The 22646-nt window shown below is 46.5% G+C and overlaps 2 non-coding genes across 2 annotated transcripts; both read right to left on the bottom strand.

Annotated features, from left to right (window-relative positions):
• Positions 1 to 1424: 1424 nt before the first annotated feature.
• Positions 1425 to 1496, bottom strand: Trnai-aau (transfer RNA isoleucine (anticodon AAU)). The gene has a single exon. It is a non-coding gene; the product is annotated as a tRNA-Ile (tRNA).
• A 2953-nt stretch (positions 1497 to 4449) lies between these two features.
• Trnai-aau (transfer RNA isoleucine (anticodon AAU)) lies at positions 4450 to 4521 on the bottom strand. Its single transcript has one exon. It is a non-coding gene; the product is annotated as a tRNA-Ile (tRNA).
• Positions 4522 to 22646: the final 18125 nt, after the last annotated feature.

The following is a 22646-nucleotide window of genomic DNA, read 5'->3' as shown; positions in this document are numbered from 1 at the left end:
CGGTCGTCTGCACCATCAGACTTTAGCTGACAACACTTCATATTACCGGCTAATATTTGCAGCTATGGCGACAAATTACTGCTTGGCTACACATCTGACACGTAACCGATGTGCTCTCCAAACCACAACACTTGCATTTCAGAACATGTCTTTCACACATGTCTACAAAATCACCTTCACCTTCAAATACAGTTTCCTTGCGACTGACAGAGACGTAGGCAAAGTTTAAAGTTGCTATTTCCATTAAATTTCGTTAATCAGAAAAACGGTAATTTACACCTGCAGCGGAACAAAATTCCGTTCCGCCCAGCGTCTGGGTCGAACCCACGACCCTGGGAATAAGAGTCTGACGCTCTACCGACTGAGATAGCCGGCTACCTCGGTGAATACTTGCCGGGTAGCACGTCACACAGTACTCGTTTGGGTTGGGTGGTCCCATACAGAATCTCTCCATGCTGCCTAATGTTTTCCTAACGTCACACTCGTCACGTACTTCACTTTTATGTCATAATCATTTCTGAGAGGCAAAGAAATTGCATGACAACAAGCAGAGCTAGTGGCGTCAAAATTAACACACATACTTTATGTGACTCAAAAGCCGAACGAGTTACTTTCCGACGTTGTTTTAGATGTGCAAGTGCCAGTCAAAACTCGCGGTGTCGGCACTCTGCCGACCATTTCGCTAGTTAACACCGGTCTTGCTGTGTGTGTTTCAAGCTCAAGAGCATCTCCAAGCAAAAAATGGTCAACAGCAACATTCAGACGGTTTCGTACTGCTCAATTGCTACATTAAAACGGTATGTTTCTTTTTCAGAACTGGAAAAACACAAGCGTGACAGCATTCGAACCTGTAATCTTCAGAGCCGAAGTCCGACGCCTTATCCATTAGGCCACACGGTCACTGACGACCAACATTTACATGTATACGACTCATCTCGAAACGCTCACACCCCTGAGGATTTGTGTTTTCGTTCTACACAGCCGCTGCCCCTTGCTCTTTCCCACCCATTCGTTACATTCAACCTCTGACGTGACCGACCAAATATAGACTGAGAAACAAGACCACACACTTTGTGCATTCGGAATCGAAGGCAGGGCGTCCCTCGCCGCATTTGCTACGATGGCCATTTGCTACTTCTGCAGAAGCGGCGGCGGCGACGACGACGACGACGACGACGACGACGACGACGACGACGAAGATCGCGAGAGGCTCTGAGATATGTGAGAAATACATCTATAAAATGTAATTCAGACTGCCTCGTCCCACCTTATGCTGTACCGCTTTGGCAAATGCTTTATCTGCGCCATTCGCCTTAATCACATCTGAGAGTAAATCTTAAAAAAACGCCTGTCGGTAATTGTTCGTCATCACAGGTACTGTTTGCTATACGGCCACGACGCGCAACTGATTTCCAAAATTCATCTTCCTCCTGTGAGGATGGAACTTACGACCCCTGGTTTATTAGACCAGTGCTCTACCACTGAGCTAAAGAGGCGCGGCGTAGCGGTACTCTTGGGTACTTCGTCCTTACGGTCGTCTGCATCATCAGACTTTAGCTGACAACAATTCATATTATCGGCTAATATTTGCAGCTATGGCGACAAATTACTGCTTGGCTACACATCTGACACGTAACCGATGTGCTCTCCAAACCACAACACTTGCATTTCAGAACATGTCTTTTACACATGTCTACAAAATCACCTTCACCTTCAAATACAGTTTCCTTGCGACTGACAGAGACGTAGGCAAAGTTTAAAGTTGCTATTTCCATTAAATCTCGTTAATCAGAAAAACGGTAATTCACACCTGCAGCGGAACAAAATTCCGTTTCGCCCAGCGTCTGGCTCGAACCCACGACGGTGGGATTAAGTGTCTGACGCTCTACCGACTGAGATAGCCGGCTACCTCGGTGAATACTTGCCGGGTAGCACGTCACACAGTACTCGTTTGGGTTGGGTGGTCCCATACAGCATCTCTCCATGCTGCCTAATGTTTTCCTAACGTCACACTCGTCACGTACTTCACTTTTATGTCATAATCATTTCTGAGAGGCAAAGAAATTGCATGACAACAAGCAGAGCTAGTGGCGTCAAAATTAACACACATACTTTATGTGACTCAAAAGCCGAACGAGTTACTTTCCGACGTTGTTTTAGATGTGCAAGTGCCAGTCAAAACTCGCGGTGTCGGCACTCTGCCGACCATTTCGCTAGTTAACACCGGTCTTGCTGTGTGTGTTTCAAGCTCAAGAGCATCTTCCTAGCAAAAAATGGTCAACAGCAACATTCAGACGGTTTCGTACTGCTCAATTGCTACATTAAAACGGTATGTTTCTTTTTCAGAACTGGAAAAACGCAAGCGTGTCAGCATTCGAACCTGTAATCTTCAGATACGAAGTCCGACGCCTTATCCATTAGACCACACGGTCACTGACGATCAACATTTACATGTATACGACTCATCTCGAAACGCTCACACCCCTGAGGATTTGTGTTTTCGTTCTACACAGCCGCTGCCCCTTGCTCTTTCCCACCCATTCGTTACATTCAACCTCTGACGAGACCGACCAAATATAGACTGAGAAACAAGACCACACAATTTGTGCATTCGGAATCGAAGGCAGGCCGTCCCTCGCCGCATTTGCTACGATGGCCATTTGCTACTTCTGCAGAAGCGGCGGCGGCGACGACGACGAAGATCGCGAGAGGCTCTGAGATATGTGAGAAATACATCTATAAAATGTAATTCAGACTGCCTCGTCCCACCTTATGCTGTACCGCTTTGGCAAATGCTTTATCTGCGCCATTCGCCTTAATCACATCTGAGAGTAAATCTTAAAAAAACGCCTGTCGCTAATTGTTCGTCATCACAGGTACTGTTTGCTATACGGCCACGACGCGCAACTGATTTCCAAAATTCATCTTTCTCCTGTGAGGATGGAACTTACAACCCCTGGTTTATTAGACCAGTGCTCTACCACTGAGCTAAAGAGGCGCGGCCTAGCGGTACTCTTGGGTACTTCGTCCTTACGGTCGTCTGCACCATCAGACTTTAGCTGACAACACTTCATATTACCGGCTAATATTTGCAGCTATGGCGACAAATTACTGCTTGGCTACACATCTGACACGTAACCGATGTGCTCTCCAAACCACAACACATGCATTTCAGAACATGTCTTTCACACATGTCTACAAAATCACCTTCACCTTCAAATACAGTTTCCTTGCGACTGACAGAGACGTAGGCAAAGTTTAAAGTTGCTATTTCCATTAAATCTCGTTAATCAGAAAAACGGTAATTTACACCTGCAGCGGAACAAAATTCCGTTTCGCCCAGCGTCTGGCTCGAACCCATGACCCTGGGAATAAGAGTCTGACGCTCTACCGACTGAGATAGCCGGCTACCTCAGTGAATACTTGCCGGGTAGCACGTCACACAGTACTGGTTTGGGTTGGGTGGTCCCATACAGAATCTCTCCATGCTGCCTAATGTTTTCCTAACGTCACACTCGTCACGTACTTCACTTTTATGTCATAATCATTTCTGAGAGGCAAAGAAATTGCATGACAACAAGCAGAGCTAGTGGCGTCAAAATTAACACACATACTTTATGTGACTCAAAAGCCGAACGAGTTACTTTCCGACGTTGTTTTAGATGTGCAAGTGCCAGTCAAAACTCGCGGTGTCGGCACTCTGCCGACCATTTCGCTAGTTAACACCGGTCTTGCTGTGTGTGTTTCAAGCTCAAGAGCATCTCCAAGCAAAAAATGGTCAACAGCAACATTCAGACGGTTTCGTACTGCTCAATTGCTACATTAAAACGGTATGTTTCTTTTTCAGAACTGGAAAAACACAAGCGTGACAGCATTCGAACCTGTAATCTTCAGAGCCGAAGTCCGACGCCTTATCCATTAGGCCACACGGTCACTGACGATCAACATTTACATGTATACGACTCATCTCGAAACGCTCACACCCCTGAGGATTTGTGTTTTCGTTCTACACAGCCGCTGCCCCTTGCTCTTTCCCACCCATTCGTTACATTCAACCTCTGACGAGACCGACCAAATATAGACTGAGAAAACAAGACCACACAATTTGTGCATTCGGAATCGAAGGCAGGCCGTCCCTCGCCGCATTTGCTACGATGGCCATTTGCTACTTCTGCAGAAGCGGCGGCGGCGACGACGACGACGACGACGACGACGACGACGACGAAGATCGCGAGAGGCTCTGAGATATGTGAGAAATACATCTATAAAATGTAATTCAGACTGCCTCGTCCCACCTTATGCTGTACCGCTTTGGCAAATGCTTTATCTGCGCCATTCGCCTTAATCACATCTGAGAGTAAATCTTAAAAAAACGCCTGTCGGTAATTGTTCATCACAGGTACTGTTTGCTATACGGCCACGACGCGCAACTGATTTCCAAAATTCATCTTCCTCCTGTGAGGATGGAACTTACGACCCCTGGTTTATTAGACCAGTGCTCTACCACTGAGCTAAAGAGGCGCGGCGTAGCGGTACTCTTGGGTACTTCGTCCTTACGGTCGTCTGCATCATCAGACTTTAGCTGACAACAATTCATATTATCGGCTAATATTTGCAGCTATGGCGACAAATTACTGCTTGGCTACACATCTGACACGTAACCGATGTGCTCTCCAAACCACAACACTTGCATTTCAGAACATGTCTTTTACACATGTCTACAAAATCACCTTCACCTTCAAATACAGTTTCCTTGCGACTGACAGAGACGTAGGCAAAGTTTAAAGTTGCTATTTCCATTAAATCTCGTTAATCAGAAAAACGGTAATTCACACCTGCAGCGGAACAAAATTCCGTTTCGCCCAGCGTCTGGCTCGAACCCACGACGGTGGGATTAAGTGTCTGACGCTCTACCGACTGAGATAGCCGGCTACCTCGGTGAATACTTGCCGGGTAGCACGTCACACAGTACTCGTTTGGGTTGGGTGGTCCCATACAGCATCTCTCCATGCTGCCTAATGTTTTCCTAACGTCACACTCGTCACGTACTTCACTTTTATGTCATAATCATTTCTGAGAGGCAAAGAAATTGCATGACAACAAGCAGAGCTAGTGGCGTCAAAATTAACACACATACTTTATGTGACTCAAAAGCCGAACGAGTTACTTTCCGACGTTGTTTTAGATGTGCAAGTGCCAGTCAAAACTCGCGGTGTCGGCACTCTGCCGACCATTTCGCTAGTTAACACCGGTCTTGCTGTGTGTGTTTCAAGCTCAAGAGCATCTTCCTAGCAAAAAATGGTCAACAGCAACATTCAGACGGTTTCGTACTGCTCAATTGCTACATTAAAACGGTATGTTTCTTTTTCAGAACTGGAAAAACGCAAGCGTGTCAGCATTCGAACCTGTAATCTTCAGATACGAAGTCCGACGCCTTATCCATTAGACCACACGGTCACTGACGATCAACATTTACATGTATACGACTCATCTCGAAACGCTCACACCCCTGAGGATTTGTGTTTTCGTTCTACACAGCCGCTGCCCCTTGCTCTTTCCCACCCATTCGTTACATTCAACCTCTGACGAGACCGACCAAATATAGACTGAGAAAACAAGACCACACAATTTGTGCATTCGGAATCGAAGGCAGGCCGTCCCTCGCCGCATTTGCTACGATGGCCATTTGCTACTTCTGCAGAAGCGGCGGCGGCGACGACGACGACGACGACGACGACGACGAAGATCGCGAGAGGCTCTGAGATATGTGAGAAATACATCTATAAAATGTAATTCAGACTGCCTCGTCCCACCTTATGCTGTACCGCTTTGGCAAATGCTTTATCTGCGCCATTCGCCTTAATCACATCTGAGAGTAAATCTTAAAAAAACGCCTGTCGGTAATTGTTCGTCATCACAGGTACTGTTTGCTATACGGCCACGACGCGCAACTGATTTCCAAAATTCATCTTTCTCCTGTGAGGATGGAACTTACGACCCCTGGTTTATTAGACCAGTGCTCTACCACTGAGCTAAAGAGGCGCGGCGTAGCGGTACTCTTGGGTACTTCGTCCTTACGGTCGTCTGCATCATCAGACTTTAGCTGACAACAATTCATATTATCGGCTAATATTTGCAGCTATGGCGACAAATTACTGCTTGGCTACACATCTGACACGTAACCGATGTGCTCTCCAAACCACAACACTTGCATTTCAGAACATGTCTTTTACACATGTCTACAAAATCACCTTCACCTTCAAATACAGTTTCCTTGCGACTGACAGAGACGTAGGCAAAGTTTAAAGTTGCTATTTCCATTAAATCTCGTTAATCAGAAAAACGGTAATTCACACCTGCAGCGGAACAAAATTCCGTTTCGCCCAGCGTCTGGCTCGAACCCACGACGGTGGGATTAAGTGTCTGACGCTCTACCGACTGAGATAGCCGGCTACCTCGGTGAATACTTGCCGGGTAGCACGTCACACAGTACTCGTTTGGGTTGGGTGGTCCCATACAGCATCTCTCCATGCTGCCTAATGTTTTCCTAACGTCACACTCGTCACGTACTTCACTTTTATGTCATAATCATTTCTGAGAGGCAAAGAAATTGCATGACAACAAGCAGAGCTAGTGGCGTCAAAATTAACACACATACTTTATGTGACTCAAAAGCCGAACGAGTTACTTTCCGACGTTGTTTTAGATGTGCAAGTGCCAGTCAAAACTCGCGGTGTCGGCACTCTGCCGACCATTTCGCTAGTTAACACCGGTCTTGCTGTGTGTGTTTCAAGCTCAAGAGCATCTTCCTAGCAAAAAATGGTCAACAGCAACATTCAGACGGTTTCGTACTGCTCAATTGCTACATTAAAACGGTATGTTTCTTTTTCAGAACTGGAAAAACGCAAGCGTGTCAGCATTCGAACCTGTAATCTTCAGATACGAAGTCCGACGCCTTATCCATTAGACCACACGGTCACCGACGATCAACATTTACATGTATACGACTCATCTCGAAACGCTCACACCCCTGAGGATTTGTGTTTTCGTTCTACACAGCCGCTGCCCCTTGCTCTTTCCCACCCATTCGTTACATTCAACCTCTGACGAGACCGACCAAATATAGACTGAGAAACAAGACCACACAATTTGTGCATTCGGAATCGAAGGCAGGCCGTCCCTCGCCGCATTTGCTACGATGGCCATTTGCTACTTCTGCAGAATCGGCGGCGGCGACGACGACGACGACGACGACGACGACGACGAAGATCGCGAGAGGCTCTGAGATATGTGAGAAATACATCTATAAAATGTAATTCAGACTGCCTCGTCCCACCTTATGCTGTACCGCTTTGGCAAATGCTTTATCTGCGCCATTCGCCTTAATCACATCTGAGAGTAAATCTTAAAAAAACGCCTGTCGCTAATTGTTCGTCATCACAGGTACTGTTTGCTATACGGCCACGACGCGCAACTGATTTCCACAATTCATCTTTCTCCTGTGAGGATGGAACTTACAACCCCTGGTTTATTAGACCAGTGCTCTACCACTGAGCTAAAGAGGCGCGGCCTAGCGGTACTCTTGGGTACTTCGTCCTTACGGTCGTCTGCACCATCAGACTTTAGCTGACAACACTTCATATTACCGGCTAATATTTGCAGCTATGGCGACAAATTACTGCTTGGCTACACATCTGACACGTAACCGATGTGCTCTCCAAACCACAACACATGCATTTCAGAACATGTCTTTCACACATGTCTACAAAATCACCTTCACCTTCAAATACAGTTTCCTTGCGACTGACAGAGACGTAGGCAAAGTTTAAAGTTGCTATTTCCATTAAATCTCGTTAATCAGAAAAACGGTAATTTACACCTGCAGCGGAACAAAATTCCGTTTCGCCCAGCGTCTGGCTCGAACCCATGACCCTGGGAATAAGAGTCTGACGCTCTACCGACTGAGATAGCCGGCTACCTCAGTGAATACTTGCCGGGTAGCACGTCACACAGTACTGGTTTGGGTTGGGTGGTCCCATACAGAATCTCTCCATGCTGCCTAATGTTTTCCTAACGTCACACTCGTCACGTACTTCACTTTTATGTCATAATCATTTCTGAGAGGCAAAGAAATTGCATGACAACAAGCAGAGCTAGTGGCGTCAAAATTAACACACATACTTTATGTGACTCAAAAGCCGAACGAGTTACTTTCCGACGTTGTTTTAGATGTGCAAGTGCCAGTCAAAACTCGCGGTGTCGGCACTCTGCCGACCATTTCGCTAGTTAACACCGGTCTTGCTGTGTGTGTTTCAAGCTCAAGAGCATCTCCAAGCAAAAAATGGTCAACAGCAACATTCAGACGGTTTCGTACTGCTCAATTGCTACATTAAAACGGTATGTTTCTTTTTCAGAACTGGAAAAACACAAGCGTGACAGCATTCGAACCTGTAATCTTCAGATCCGAAGTCCGACGCCTTATCCATTAGGCCACACGGTCACTGACGACCAACATTTACATGTATACGACTCATCTCGAAACGCTCACACCCCTGAGGATTTGTGTTTTCGTTCTACACAGCCGCTGCCCCTTGCTCTTTCCCACCCATTCGTTACATTCAACCTCTGACGAGACCGACCAAATATAGACTGTGAAACAAGACCACACACTTTGTGCATTCGGAATCGAAGGCAGGGCGTCCCTCGCCGCATTTGCTACGATTGCCATTTGCTACTTCTGCAGAAGCGGCGACGACAACGACGAAGACGAAGACGACGACGACGACGACGACGACGAATATCGCGAGAGGCTCTGAGATATGTGAGAAATACATCTATAAAATGTAATTCAGACTGCCTCGTCCCACCTTATGCTGTACCGCTTTGGCAAATGCTTTATCTGCGCCATTCGCCTTAATCGCATCTGAGAGTGATTCTTAAAAAAACGCCTGTCGCTAATTGTTCGTCATCACAGGTACTGTTTGCTATACAGCCACGACGCGCAACTGATTTCCGAAATTCATCTTTCTCCTGTGAGGATGGAACTTACGACCCCTGGTTTATTAGACCATTGCTCTACCACTGAGCTAAAGAGGCGCAGCGTAGCGGTACTCTTGGGTACTTCGTCGTTAAGGTCGTCTGCATCATCAGACTTTAGCTGACAACACTTCATATTACCGGCTAATATTTGCAGCTATGGCGACAAATTACTGCTTGACTACACATCTGACACGTAACCGATGTGCTCTCCAAACAACAACACTTGCATTTCAGAACATGTCTTTCACACATGTCTACAAAATCACCTTCACCTTCAAATACAGCTTCCTTGCGACTGACAGAGACGTAGGCAAAGTTTAAAGTTGCTATTTCCATTAAATCTCGTTAATCAGAAAAACGGTAATTTACACTTGCAGCGGAACAAAATTCCGTTCCGCCCAGCGTCTGGCTCGAACCCACGACCCTGGGATTAAGAGTCTGACGCTCTACCGACTGAGCTAGCCGGCTACCTCGGTGAATACCTGCCGGGTAGCACGTCACACAGTACTCGTTTGGGTTGGGTGGTCCCATACAGAATCTCTCCATGATGCCTAATGTTTTCCTAACGTCACACTCGTCACGTACTTCACTTTTATGTCATAATCATTTCTGAGAGGTAAAGAAATTGCATGACAACATGCAGAGCTAGTGGCGTCAAAATTAACGCACATACTTTATGTGACTCAAAAGCCGAACGAGTTACTTTCCGACGTTGTTTTAGATGTGCAAGTGATAGTCAAAACTCGCTGTGTCGGCACTCTGCCGACCATTTCGCTAGTTAACACCGGTCTTGTTGTGTGTGTTTCAAGCTCAAGAGCATCTCCAAGCAAAAAATGGTCAACAGCAACATTCAGACGGTTTCGTACTGCTCAATTGCTACATTAAAACGTTATGTTTCTTTTTCAGAACTGGAAAAACACAAGCGTGACAGCATTCGAACCTGTAATCTTCAGAGCCGAAGTCCGACGCCTTATCCATTAGGCCACACGGTCACTGACGATCAACATTTACATGTATACGACTCATCTCGAAACGCTCACACCCCTGAGGATTTGTGTTTTCGTTCTACACAGCCGCTGCCCCTTGCTCTTTCCCACCCATTCGTTACATTCAACCTCTGACGAGACCGACCAAATATAGACTGAGAAAACAAGACCACACAATTTGTGCATTCGGAATCGAAGGCAGGCCGTCCCTCGCCGCATTTGCTACGATGGCCATTTGCTACTTCTGCAGAAGCGGCGGCGGCGACGACGACGACGACGACGACGACGACGACGAAGATCGCGAGAGGCTCTGAGATATGTGAGAAATACATCTATAAAATGTAATTCAGACTGCCTCGTCCCACCTTATGCTGTACCGCTTTGGCAAATGCTTTATCTGCGCCATTCGCCTTAATCACATCTGAGAGTAAATCTTAAAAAAACGCCTGTCGGTAATTGTTCGTCATCACAGGTACTGTTTGCTATACGGCCACGACGCGCAACTGATTTCCAAAATTCATCTTTTTCCTGTGAGGATGGAACTTACGACCCCTGGTTTATTAGACCAGTGCTCTACCACTGAGCTAAAGAGGCGCGGCGTAGCGGTACTCTTGGGTACTTCGTCCTTACGGTCGTCTGCATCATCAGACTTTAGCTGACAACAATTCATATTATCGGCTAATATTTGCAGCTATGGCGACAAATTACTGCTTGGCTACACATCTGACACGTAACCGATGTGCTCTCCAAACCACAACACTTGCATTTCAGAACATGTCTTTTACACATGTCTACAAAATCACCTTCACCTTCAAATACAGTTTCCTTGCGACTGACAGAGACGTAGGCAAAGTTTAAAGTTGCTATTTCCATTAAATCTCGTTAATCAGAAAAACGGTAATTCACACCTGCAGCGGAACAAAATTCCGTTTCGCCCAGCGTCTGGCTCGAACCCACGACGGTGGGATTAAGTGTCTGACGCTCTACCGACTGAGATAGCCGGCTACCTCGGTGAATACTTGCCGGGTAGCACGTCACACAGTACTCGTTTGGGTTGGGTGGTCCCATACAGCATCTCTCCATGCTGCCTAATGTTTTCCTAACGTCACACTCGTCACGTACTTCACTTTTATGTCATAATCATTTCTGAGAGGCAAAGAAATTGCATGACAACAAGCAGAGCTAGTGGCGTCAAAATTAACACACATACTTTATGTGACTCAAAAGCCGAACGAGTTACTTTCCGACGTTGTTTTAGATGTGCAAGTGCCAGTCAAAACTCGCGGTGTCGGCACTCTGCCGACCATTTCGCTAGTTAACACCGGTCTTGCTGTGTGTGTTTCAAGCTCAAGAGCATCTTCCTAGCAAAAAATGGTCAACAGCAACATTCAGACGGTTTCGTACTGCTCAATTGCTACATTAAAACGGTATGTTTCTTTTTCAGAACTGGAAAAACGCAAGCGTGTCAGCATTCGAACCTGTAATCTTCAGATACGAAGTCCGACGCCTTATCCATTAGACCACACGGTCACTGACGATCAACATTTACATGTATACGACTCATCTCGAAACGCTCACACCCCTGAGGATTTGTGTTTTCGTTCTACACAGCCGCTGCCCCTTGCTCTTTCCCACCCATTCGTTACATTCAACCTCTGACGAGACCGACCAAATATAGACTGAGAAAACAAGACCACACAATTTGTGCATTCGGAATCGAAGGCAGGCCGTCCCTCGCCGCATTTGCTACGATGGCCATTTGCTACTTCTGCAGAAGCGGCGGCGGCGACGACGACGACGACGACGACGACGACGAAGATCGCGAGAGGCTCTGAGATATGTGAGAAATACATCTATAAAATGTAATTCAGACTGCCTCGTCCCACCTTATGCTGTACCGCTTTGGCAAATGCTTTATCTGCACCATTCGCCTTAATCACATCTGAGAGTAAATCTTAAAAAAACGCCTGTCGCTAATTGTTCGTCATCACAGGTACTGTTTGCTATACGGCCACGACGCGCAACTGATTTCCAAAATTCATCTTTCTCCTGTGAGGATGGAACTTACGACCCCTGGTTTATTAGACCAGTGCTCTACCACTGAGCTAAAGAGGCGCGGCGTAGCGGTACTCTTGGGTACTTCGTCCTTACGGTCGTCTGCATCATCAGACTTTAGCTGACAACAATTCATATTATCGGCTAATATTTGCAGCTATGGCGACAAATTACTGCTTGGCTACACATCTGACACGTAACCGATGTGCTCTCCAAACCACAACACTTGCATTTCAGAACATGTCTTTTACACATGTCTACAAAATCACCTTCACCTTCAAATACAGTTTCCTTGCGACTGACAGAGACGTAGGCAAAGTTTAAAGTTGCTATTTCCATTAAATCTCGTTAATCAGAAAAACGGTAATTCACACCTGCAGCGGAACAAAATTCCGTTTCGCCCAGCGTCTGGCTCGAACCCACGACGGTGGGATTAAGTGTCTGACGCTCTACCGACTGAGATAGCCGGCTACCTCGGTGAATACTTGCCGGGTAGCACGTCACACAGTACTCGTTTGGGTTGGGTGGTCCCATACAGCATCTCTCCATGCTGCCTAATGTTTTCCTAACGTCACACTCGTCACGTACTTCACTTTTATGTCATAATCATTTCTGAGAGGCAAAGAAATTGCATGACAACAAGCAGAGCTAGTGGCGTCAAAATTAACACACATACTTTATGTGACTCAAAAGCCGAACGAGTTACTTTCCGACGTTGTTTTAGATGTGCAAGTGCCAGTCAAAACTCGCGGTGTCGGCACTCTGCCGACCATTTCGCTAGTTAACACCGGTCTTGCTGTGTGTGTTTCAAGCTCAAGAGCATCTTCCTAGCAAAAAATGGTCAACAGCAACATTCAGACGGTTTCGTACTGCTCAATTGCTACATTAAAACGGTATGTTTCTTTTTCAGAACTGGAAAAACGCAAGCGTGTCAGCATTCGAACCTGTAATCTTCATATACGAAGTCCGACGCCTTATCCATTAGACCACACGGTCACTGACGATCAACATTTACATGTATACGACTCATCTCGAAACGCTCACACCCCTGAGGATTTGTGTTTTCGTTCTACACAGCCGCTGCCCCTTGCTCTTTCCCACCCATTCGTTACATTCAACCTCTGACGAGACCGACCAAATATAGACTGAGAAACAAGACCACACAATTTGTGCATTCGGAATCGAAGGCAGGCCGTCCCTCGCCGCATTTGCTACGATGGCCATTTGCTACTTCTGCAGAATCGGCGGCGGCGACGACGACGACGACGACGACGACGACGAAGATCGCGAGAGGCTCTGAGATATGTGAGAAATACATCTATAAAATGTAATTCAGACTGCCTCGTCCCACCTTATGCTGTACCGCTTTGGCAAATGCTTTATCTGCGCCATTCGCCTTAATCACATCTGAGAGTAAATCTTAAAAAAACGCCTGTCGCTAATTGTTCGTCATCACAGGTACTGTTTGCTATACGGCCACGACGCGCAACTGATTTCCACAATTCATCTTTCTCCTGTGAGGATGGAACTTACAACCCCTGGTTTATTAGACCAGTGCTCTACCACTGAGCTAAAGAGGCGCGGCCTAGCGGTACTCTTGGGTACTTCGTCCTTACGGTCGTCTGCACCATCAGACTTTAGCTGACAACACTTCATATTACCGGCTAATATTTGCAGCTATGGCGACAAATTACTGCTTGGCTACACATCTGACACGTAACCGATGTGCTCTCCAAACCACAACACATGCATTTCAGAACATGTCTTTCACACATGTCTACAAAATCACCTTCACCTTCAAATACAGTTTCCTTGCGACTGACAGAGACGTAGGCAAAGTTTAAAGTTGCTATTTCCATTAAATCTCGTTAATCAGAAAAACGGTAATTTACACCAGCAGCGGAACAAAATTCCGTTTCGCCCAGCGTCTGGCTCGAACCCATGACCCTGGGAATAAGAGTCTGACGCTCTACCGACTGAGATAGCCGGCTACCTCAGTGAATACTTGCCGGGTAGCACGTCACACAGTACTGGTTTGGGTTGGGTGGTCCCATACAGAATCTCTCCATGCTGCCTAATGTTTTCCTAACGTCACACTCGTCACGTACTTCACTTTTATGTCATAATCATTTCTGAGAGGCAAAGAAATTGCATGACAACAAGCAGAGCTAGTGGCGTCAAAATTAACACACATACTTTATGTGACTCAAAAGCCGAACGAGTTACTTTCCAACGTTGTTTTAGATGTGCAAGTGCCAGTCAAAACTCGCGGTGTCGGCACTCTGCCGACCATTTCGCTAGTTAACACCGGTCTTGCTGTGTGTGTTTCAAGCTCAAGAGCATCTCCAAGCAAAAAATGGTCAACAGCAACATTCAGACGGTTTCGTACTGCTCAATTGCTACATTAAAACGGTATGTTTCTTTTTCAGAACTGGAAAAACACAAGCGTGACAGCATTCGAACCTGTAATCTTCAGAGCCGAAGTCCGACGCCTTATCCATTAGGCCACACGGTCACTGACGACCAACATGTACATGTATACGACTCATCTCGAAACGCTCACACCCCTGAGGATTTGTGTTTTCGTTCTACACAGCCGGTGCCCCTTGCTCTTTCCCACCCATTCGTTACATTCAACCTCTGACGTGACCGACCAAATATAGACTGAGAAACAAGACCACACAATTTGTGCATTCGGAATCGAAGGCAGGCCGTCCCTCGCCGCATTTGCTACGATGGCCATTTGCTACTTCTGCAGAAGCGGCGGCGGCGACGACGACGACGACGACGACGACGACGAAGATCGCGAGAGGCTCTGAGATATGTGAGAAATACATCTATAAAATGTAATTCAGACTGCCTCGTCCCACCTTATGCTGTACCGCTTTGGCAAATGCTTTATCTGCGCCATTCGCCTTAATCACATCTGAGAGTAAATCTTAAAAAAACGCCTGTCGCTAATTGTTCGTCATCACAGGTACTGTTTGCTATACGGCCACGACGCGCAACTGATTTCCAAAATTCATCTTTCTCCTGTGAGGATGGAACTTACAACCCCTGGTTTATTAGACCAGTGCTCTACCACTGAGCTAAAGAGGCGCGGCCTAGCGGGACTCTTGGGTACTTCGTCCTTACGGTCGTCTGCACCATCAGACTTTAGCTGACAACACTTCATATTACCGGCTAATATTTGCAGCTATGGCGACAAATTACTGCTTGGCTACACATCTGACACGTAACCGATGTGCTCTCCAAACCACAACACTTGCATTTCAGAACATGTCTTTTACACATGTCTACAAAATCACCTTCACCTTCAAATACAGTTTCCTTGCGACTGACAGAGACGTAGGCAAAGTTTAAAGTTGCTATTTCCATTAAATCTCGTTAATCAGAAAAACGGTAATTCACACCTGCAGCGGAACAAAATTCCGTTTCGCCCAGCGTCTGGCTCGAACCCACGACGGTGGGATTAAGTGTCTGACGCTCTACCGACTGAGATAGCCGGCTACCTCGGTGAATACTTGCCGGGTAGCACGTCACACAGTACTCGTTTGGGTTGGGTGGTCCCATACAGCATCTCTCCATGCTGCCTAATGTTTTCCTAACGTCACACTCGTCACGTACTTCACTTTTATGTCATAATCATTTCTGAGAGGCAAAGAAATTGCATGACAACAAGCAGAGCTAGTGGCGTCAAAATTAACACACATACTTTATGTGACTCAAAAGCCGAACGAGTTACTTTCCGACGTTGTTTTAGATGTGCAAGTGCCAGTCAAAACTCGCGGTGTCGGCACTCTGCCGACCATTTCGCTAGTTAACACCGGTCTTGCTGTGTGTGTTTCAAGCTCAAGAGCATCTCCAAGCAAAAAATGGTCAACAGCAACATTCAGACGGTTTCGTACTGCTCAATTGCTACATTAAAACGGTATGTTTCTTTTTCAGAACTGGAAAAACACAAGCGTGACAGCATTCGAACCTGTAATCTTCAGAGCCGAAGTCCGACGCCTTATCCATTAGGCCACACGGTCACTGACGACCAACATGTACATGTATACGACTCATCTCGAAACGCTCACACCCCTGAGGATTTGTGTTTTCGTTCTACACAGCCGCTGCCCCTTGCTCTTTCCCACCCATTCGTTACATTCAACCTCTGACGAGACCGACCAAATATAGACTGAGAAACAAGACCACACACTTTGTGCATTCGGAATCGAAGGCAGGGCGTCCCTCGCCGCATTTGCTACGATGGCCATTTGCTACTTCTGCAGAAGCGGCGGCGGCGGCGGCGACGACGACGACGACGACGACGACGACGACGACGAAGATCGCGAGAGGCTCTGAGATATGTGAGAAATACATCTATAAAATGTAATTCAGACTGCCTCGTCCCACCTTATGCTGTACCGCTTTGGCAAATGCTTTATGTGCGCCATTCGCCTTAATCACATCTGAGAGTAAATCTTAAAAAAACGCCTGTCGCTAATTGTTCGTCATCACAGGTACTGTTTGCTATACGGCCACGACGCGCAACTGATTTCCAAAATTCATCTTTCTCCTGTGAGAATGGAACTTACGACCCCTGGTTTATTAGACCAGTGCTCTACCACTGAGCTAAAGAGGCGCGGCGTAGCGGTACTCTTGGGTACTTCGTCCTTACGGTCGTCTGCATCATCAGACTTTAGCTGACAACAATTCATATTATCGGCTAATATTTGCAGCTATGGCGACAAATTACTGCTTGGCTACACATCTGACACGTAACCGATGTGCTCTCCAAACCACAACACTTGCATTTCAGAACATGTCTTTTACACATGTCTACAAAATCACCTTCACCTTCAAATACAGTTTCCTTGCGACTGACAGAGACGTAGGCAAAGTTTAAAGTTGCTATTTCCATTAAATCTCGTTAATCAGAAAAACGGTAATTTACACCTGCAGCGGAACAAAATTCCGTTTCGCCCAGCGTCTGGCTCGAACCCACGACCCTGGGATTAAGTGTCTGACGCTCTACCGACTGAGATAGCCGGCTACCTCGGTGAATATTTGCCGGGTAGCACGTCACACAGTACTCGTTTGGGTTGGGTGGTCCCATACAGCATCTCTCCATGCTGCCTAATGTTTTCCTAACGTCACACTCGTCACGCACTTCACTTTTATGTCATAATCATTTCTGAGAGGCAAAGAAATTGCATGACAACAAGCAGAGCTAGTGGCGTCAAAATTACCACACATACTTTATGTGACTCAAAAGCCGAACGAGTTACTTTCCGACGTTGTTTTAGATGTGCAAGTGCCAGTCAAAACTCGCGGTGTCGGCACTCTGCCGACCATTTCGCTAGTTAACACCGGTCTTGCTGTGTGTGTTTCAAGCTCAAGAGCATCTCCAAGCAAAAAATGGTCAACAGCAACATTCAGACGGTTTCGTACTGCTCAATTGCTACATTAAAACGGTATGTTTCTTTTTCAGAACTGGAAAAACACAAGCGTGACAGCATTCGAACCTGTAATCTTCAGAGCCGAAGTCCGACGCCTTATCCATTAGGCCACACGGTCACTGACGACCAACATTTACATGTATACGACTCATCTCGAAACGCTCACACCCCTGAGGATTTGTGTTTTCGTTCTACACAGCCGCTGCCCCTTGCTCTTTCCCACCCATTCGTTACATTCAACCTCTGACGAGACCGACCAAATATAGACTGAGAAACAAGACCACACACTTTGTGCATTCGGAATCGAAGGCAGGGCGTCCCTCGCCGCATTTGCTACGATGGCCATTTGCTACTTCTGCAGAAGCGGCGGCGACGACGACGACGACGACGACGACGAAGATCGCGAGAGGCTCTGAGATATGTGAGAAATACATCTATAAAATGTAATTCAGACTGCCTCGTCCCACCTTATGCTGTACCGCTTTGGCAAATGCTTTATCTGCGCCATTCGCCTTAATCACATCTGAGAGTAAATCTTAAAAAAACGCCTGTCGCTAATTGTTCGTCATCACAGGTACTGTTTGCTATATGGCCACGACGCGCAACTGATTTCCAAAATTCATCTTTCTCCTGTGAGGATGGAACTTACGACCCCTGGTTTATTAGACCAGTGCTCTACCACTGAGCTAAAGAGGCGCGGCCTAACGATACTCTTGGGTACTTCGTCCTTACGTTCGTCTGCATCATCAGACTTTAGCTGACAACAATTCATATTATCGGCTAATATTTGCAGCTATGGCGACAAATTACTGCTTGGCTACACATCTGACACGTAACCGATGTGCTCTCCAAACCACAACACTTGCATTTCAGAACATGTCTTTTACACATGTCTACAAAATCACCTTCACCTTCAAATACAGTTTCCTTGCGACTGACAGAGACGTAGGCAAAGTTTAAAGTTGCTATTTCCATTAAATCTCGTTAATCAGAAAAACGGTAATTTACACCTGCAGCGGAACAAAATTCCGTTTCGCTCAGCGTCTGGCTCGAACCCACGACCCTGGGATTAAGTGTCTGACGCTCTACCGACTGAGATAGCCGGCTACCTCGGTGAATATTTGCCGGGTAGCACGTCACACAGTACTCGTTTGGGTTGGGTGGTCCCATACAGCATCTCTCCATGCTGCCTAATGTTTTCCTAACGTCACACTCGTCACGCACTACACTTTTATGTCATAATCATTTCTGAGAGGCAAAGAAATTGCATGACAACAAGCAGAGCTAGTGGCGTCAAAATTACCACACATACTTTATGTGACTCAAAAGCCGAACGAGTTACTTTCCGACGTTGTTTTAGATGTGCAAGTGCCAGTCAAAACTCGCGGTGTCGGCACTCTGCCGACCATTTCGCTAGTTAACACCGGTCTTGCTGTGTGTGTTTCAAGCTCAAGAGCATCTCCAAGCAAAAAATGGTCAACAGCAACATTCAGACGGTTTCGTACTGCTCAATTGCTACATTAAAACGGTATGTTTCTTTTTCAGAACTGGAAAAACACAAGCGTGACAGCATTCGAACCTGTAATCTTCAGAGCCGAAGTCCGACGCCTTATCCATTAGGCCACACGGTCACTGACGACCAACATTTACATGTATACGACTCATCTCGAAACGCTCACACCCCTGAGGATTTGTGTTTTCGTTCTACACAGCCGCTGCCCCTTGCTCTTTCCCACCCATTCGTTACATTCAACCTCTGACGTGACCGACCAAATATAGACTGAGAAACAAGACCACACAATTTGTGCATTCGGAATCGAAGGCAGGCCGTCCCTCGCCGCATTTGCTACGATGGCCATTTGCTACTTCTGCAGAAGCGGCGGCGGCGACGACGACGACGACGACGACGACGAAGATCGCGAGAGACTCTGAGATATGTGAGAAATACATCTATAAAATGTAATTCAGACTGCCTCTTCCCACCTTATGCTGTACCGCTTTGGCAAATGCTTTATCTGCGCCATTCGCCTTAATCACATCTGAGAGTAAATCTTAAAAAAACGCCTGTCGCTAATTGTTCGTCATCACAGGTACTGTTTGCTATACGGCCACGACGCGCAACTGATTTCCAAAATTCATCTTTCTCCTGTGAGGATGGAACTTACGACCCCTGGTTTATTAGACCAGTGCTCTACCACTGAGCTAAAGAGGCGCGGCCTAACGATACTCTTGGGTACTTCGTCCTTACGTTCGTCTGCATCATCAGACTTTAGCTGACAACAATTCATATTATCGGCTAATATTTGCAGCTATGGCGACAAATTACTGCTTGGCTACACATCTGACACGTAACCGATGTGCTCTCCAAACCACAACACTTGCATTTCAGAACATGTCTTTTACACATGTCTACAAAATCACCTTCACCTTCAAATACAGTTTCCTTGCGACTGACAGAGACGTAGGCAAAGTTTAAAGTTGCTATTTCCATTAAATCTCGTTAATCAGAAAAACGGTAATTCACACCTGCAGCGGAACAAAATTCCGTTTCGCTCAGCGTCTGGCTCGAACCCACGACCCTGGGATTAAGTGTCTGACGCTCTACCGACTGAGATAGCCGGCTACCTCGGTGAATATTTGCCGGGTAGCACGTCACACAGTACTCGTTTGGGTTGGGTGGTCCCATACAGCATCTCTCCATGCTGCCTAATGTTTTCCTAACGTCACACTCGTCACGCACTACACTTTTATGTCATAATCATTTCTGAGAGGCAAAGAAATTGCATGACAACAAGCAGAGCTAGTGGCGTCAAAATTACCACACATACTTTATGTGACTCAAAAGCCGAACGAGTTACTTTCCGACGTTGTTTTAGATGTGCAAGTGCCAGTCAAAACTCGCGGTGTCGGCACTCTGCCGACCATTTCGCTAGTTAACACCGGTCTTGCTGTGTGTGTTTCAAGCTCAAGAGCATCTCCAAGCAAAAAATGGTCAACAGCAACATTCAGACGGTTTCGTACTGCTCAATTGCTACATTAAAACGGTATGTTTCTTTTTCAGAACTGGAAAAACACAAGCGTGACAGCATTCGAACCTGTAATCTTCAGAGCCGAAGTCCGACGCCTTATCCATTAGGCCACACGGTCACTGACGACCAACATTTACATGTATACGACTCATCTCGAAACGCTCACACCCCTGAGGATTTGTGTTTTCGTTCTACACAGCCGCTGCCCCTTGCTCTTTCCCACCCATTCGTTACATTCAACCTCTGACGTGACCGACCAAATATAGACTGAGAAACAAGACCACACAATTTGTGCATTCGGAATCGAAGGCAGGCCGTCCCTCGCCGCATTTGCTACGATGGCCATTTGCTACTTCTGCAGAAGCGGCGGCGGCGACGACGACGACGACGACGACGACGAAGATCGCGAGAGACTCTGAGATATGTGAGAAATACATCTATAAAATGTAATTCAGACTGCCTCTTCCCACCTTATGCTGTACCGCTTTGGCAAATGCTTTATCTGCGCCATTCGCCTTAATCACATCTGAGAGTAAATCTTAAAAAAACGCCTGTCGCTAATTGTTCGTCATCACAGGTACTGTTTGCTATACGGCCACGACGCGCAACTGATTTCCAAAATTCATCTTTCTCCTGTGAGGATGGAACTTACGACCCCTGGTTTATTAGACCAGTGCTCTACCACTGAGCTAAAGAGGCGCGGCCTAGCGATACTCTTGGGTACTTCGTCCTTACGGTCGTCTGCATCATCAGACTTTAGCTGACAACAATTCATATTATCGGCTAATATTTGCAGCTATGGCGACAAATTACTGCTTGGCTACACATCTGACACGTAACCGATGTGCTCTCCAAACCACAACACTTGCATTTCAGAACATGTCTTTTACACATGTCTACAAAATCACCTTCACCTTCAAATACAGTTTCCTTGCGACTGACAGAGACGTAGGCAAAGTTTAAAGTTGCTATTTCCATTAAATCCCGTTAATCAGAAAAACGGTAATTTACACCTGCAGCGGAACAAAATTCCGTTTCGCCCAGCGTCTGGCTCGAACCCACGACCCTGGGATTAAGTGTCTGACGCTCTACCGACTGAGATAGCCGGCTACCTCGGTGAATATTTGCCGGGCAGCACGTCACACAGTACTCGTTTGGGTTGGGTGGTCCCATACAGCATCTCTCCATGCTGCCTAATGTTTTCCTAACGTCACACTCGTCACGCACTTCACTTTTATGTCATAATCATTTCTGAGAGGCAAAGAAATTGCATGACAACAAGCAGAGCTAGTGGCGCCAAAATTACCACACATACTTTATGTGACTCAAAAGCCGAACGAGTTACTTTCCGACGTTGTTTTAGATGTGCAAGTGCCAGTCAAAACTCGCGGTGTCGGCACTCTGCCGACCATTTCGCTAGTTAACACCGGTCTTGCTGTGTGTGTTTCAAGCTCAAGAGCATCTCCAAGCAAAAAATGGTCAACAGCAACATTCAGACGGTTTCGTACTGCTCAATTGCTACATTAAAACGGTATGTTTCTTTTTCAGAACTGGAAAAACACAAGCGTGACAGCATTCGAACCTGTAATCTTCAGAGCCGAAGTCCGACGCCTTATCCATTAGGCCACACGGTCACTGACGACCAACATTTACATGTATACGACTCATCTCGAAACGCTCACACCCCTGAGGATTTGTGTTTTCGTTCTACACAGCCGCTGCCCCTTGCTCTTTCCCACCCATTCGTTACATTCAACCTCTGACGAGACCGACCAAATATAGACTGAGAAACAAGACCACACACTTTGTGCATTCGGAATCGAAGGCAGGGCGCCCCTCGCCGCATTTGCTACGATGGCCATTTGCTACTTCTGCAGAAGCGGCGACGACGACGACGACGACGACGACGACGACGACGACGAAGATCGCGAGAGGCTCTGAGATATGTGAGAAATACATCTATAAAATGTAATTCAGACTGCCTCGTCCCACCTTATGCTGTACCGCTTTGGCAAATGCTTTATCTGCGCCATTCGCCTTAATCACATCTGAGAGTAAATCTTAAAAAAACGCCTGTCGCTAATTGTTCG

This window comes from Schistocerca gregaria, chromosome 3 (assembly GCF_023897955.1).
Source record: "Schistocerca gregaria isolate iqSchGreg1 chromosome 3, iqSchGreg1.2, whole genome shotgun sequence".
NCBI lineage: Eukaryota > Metazoa > Arthropoda > Insecta > Orthoptera > Acrididae > Schistocerca > Schistocerca gregaria.
This window is presented reverse-complemented; position numbering and strand designations above follow the sequence as displayed.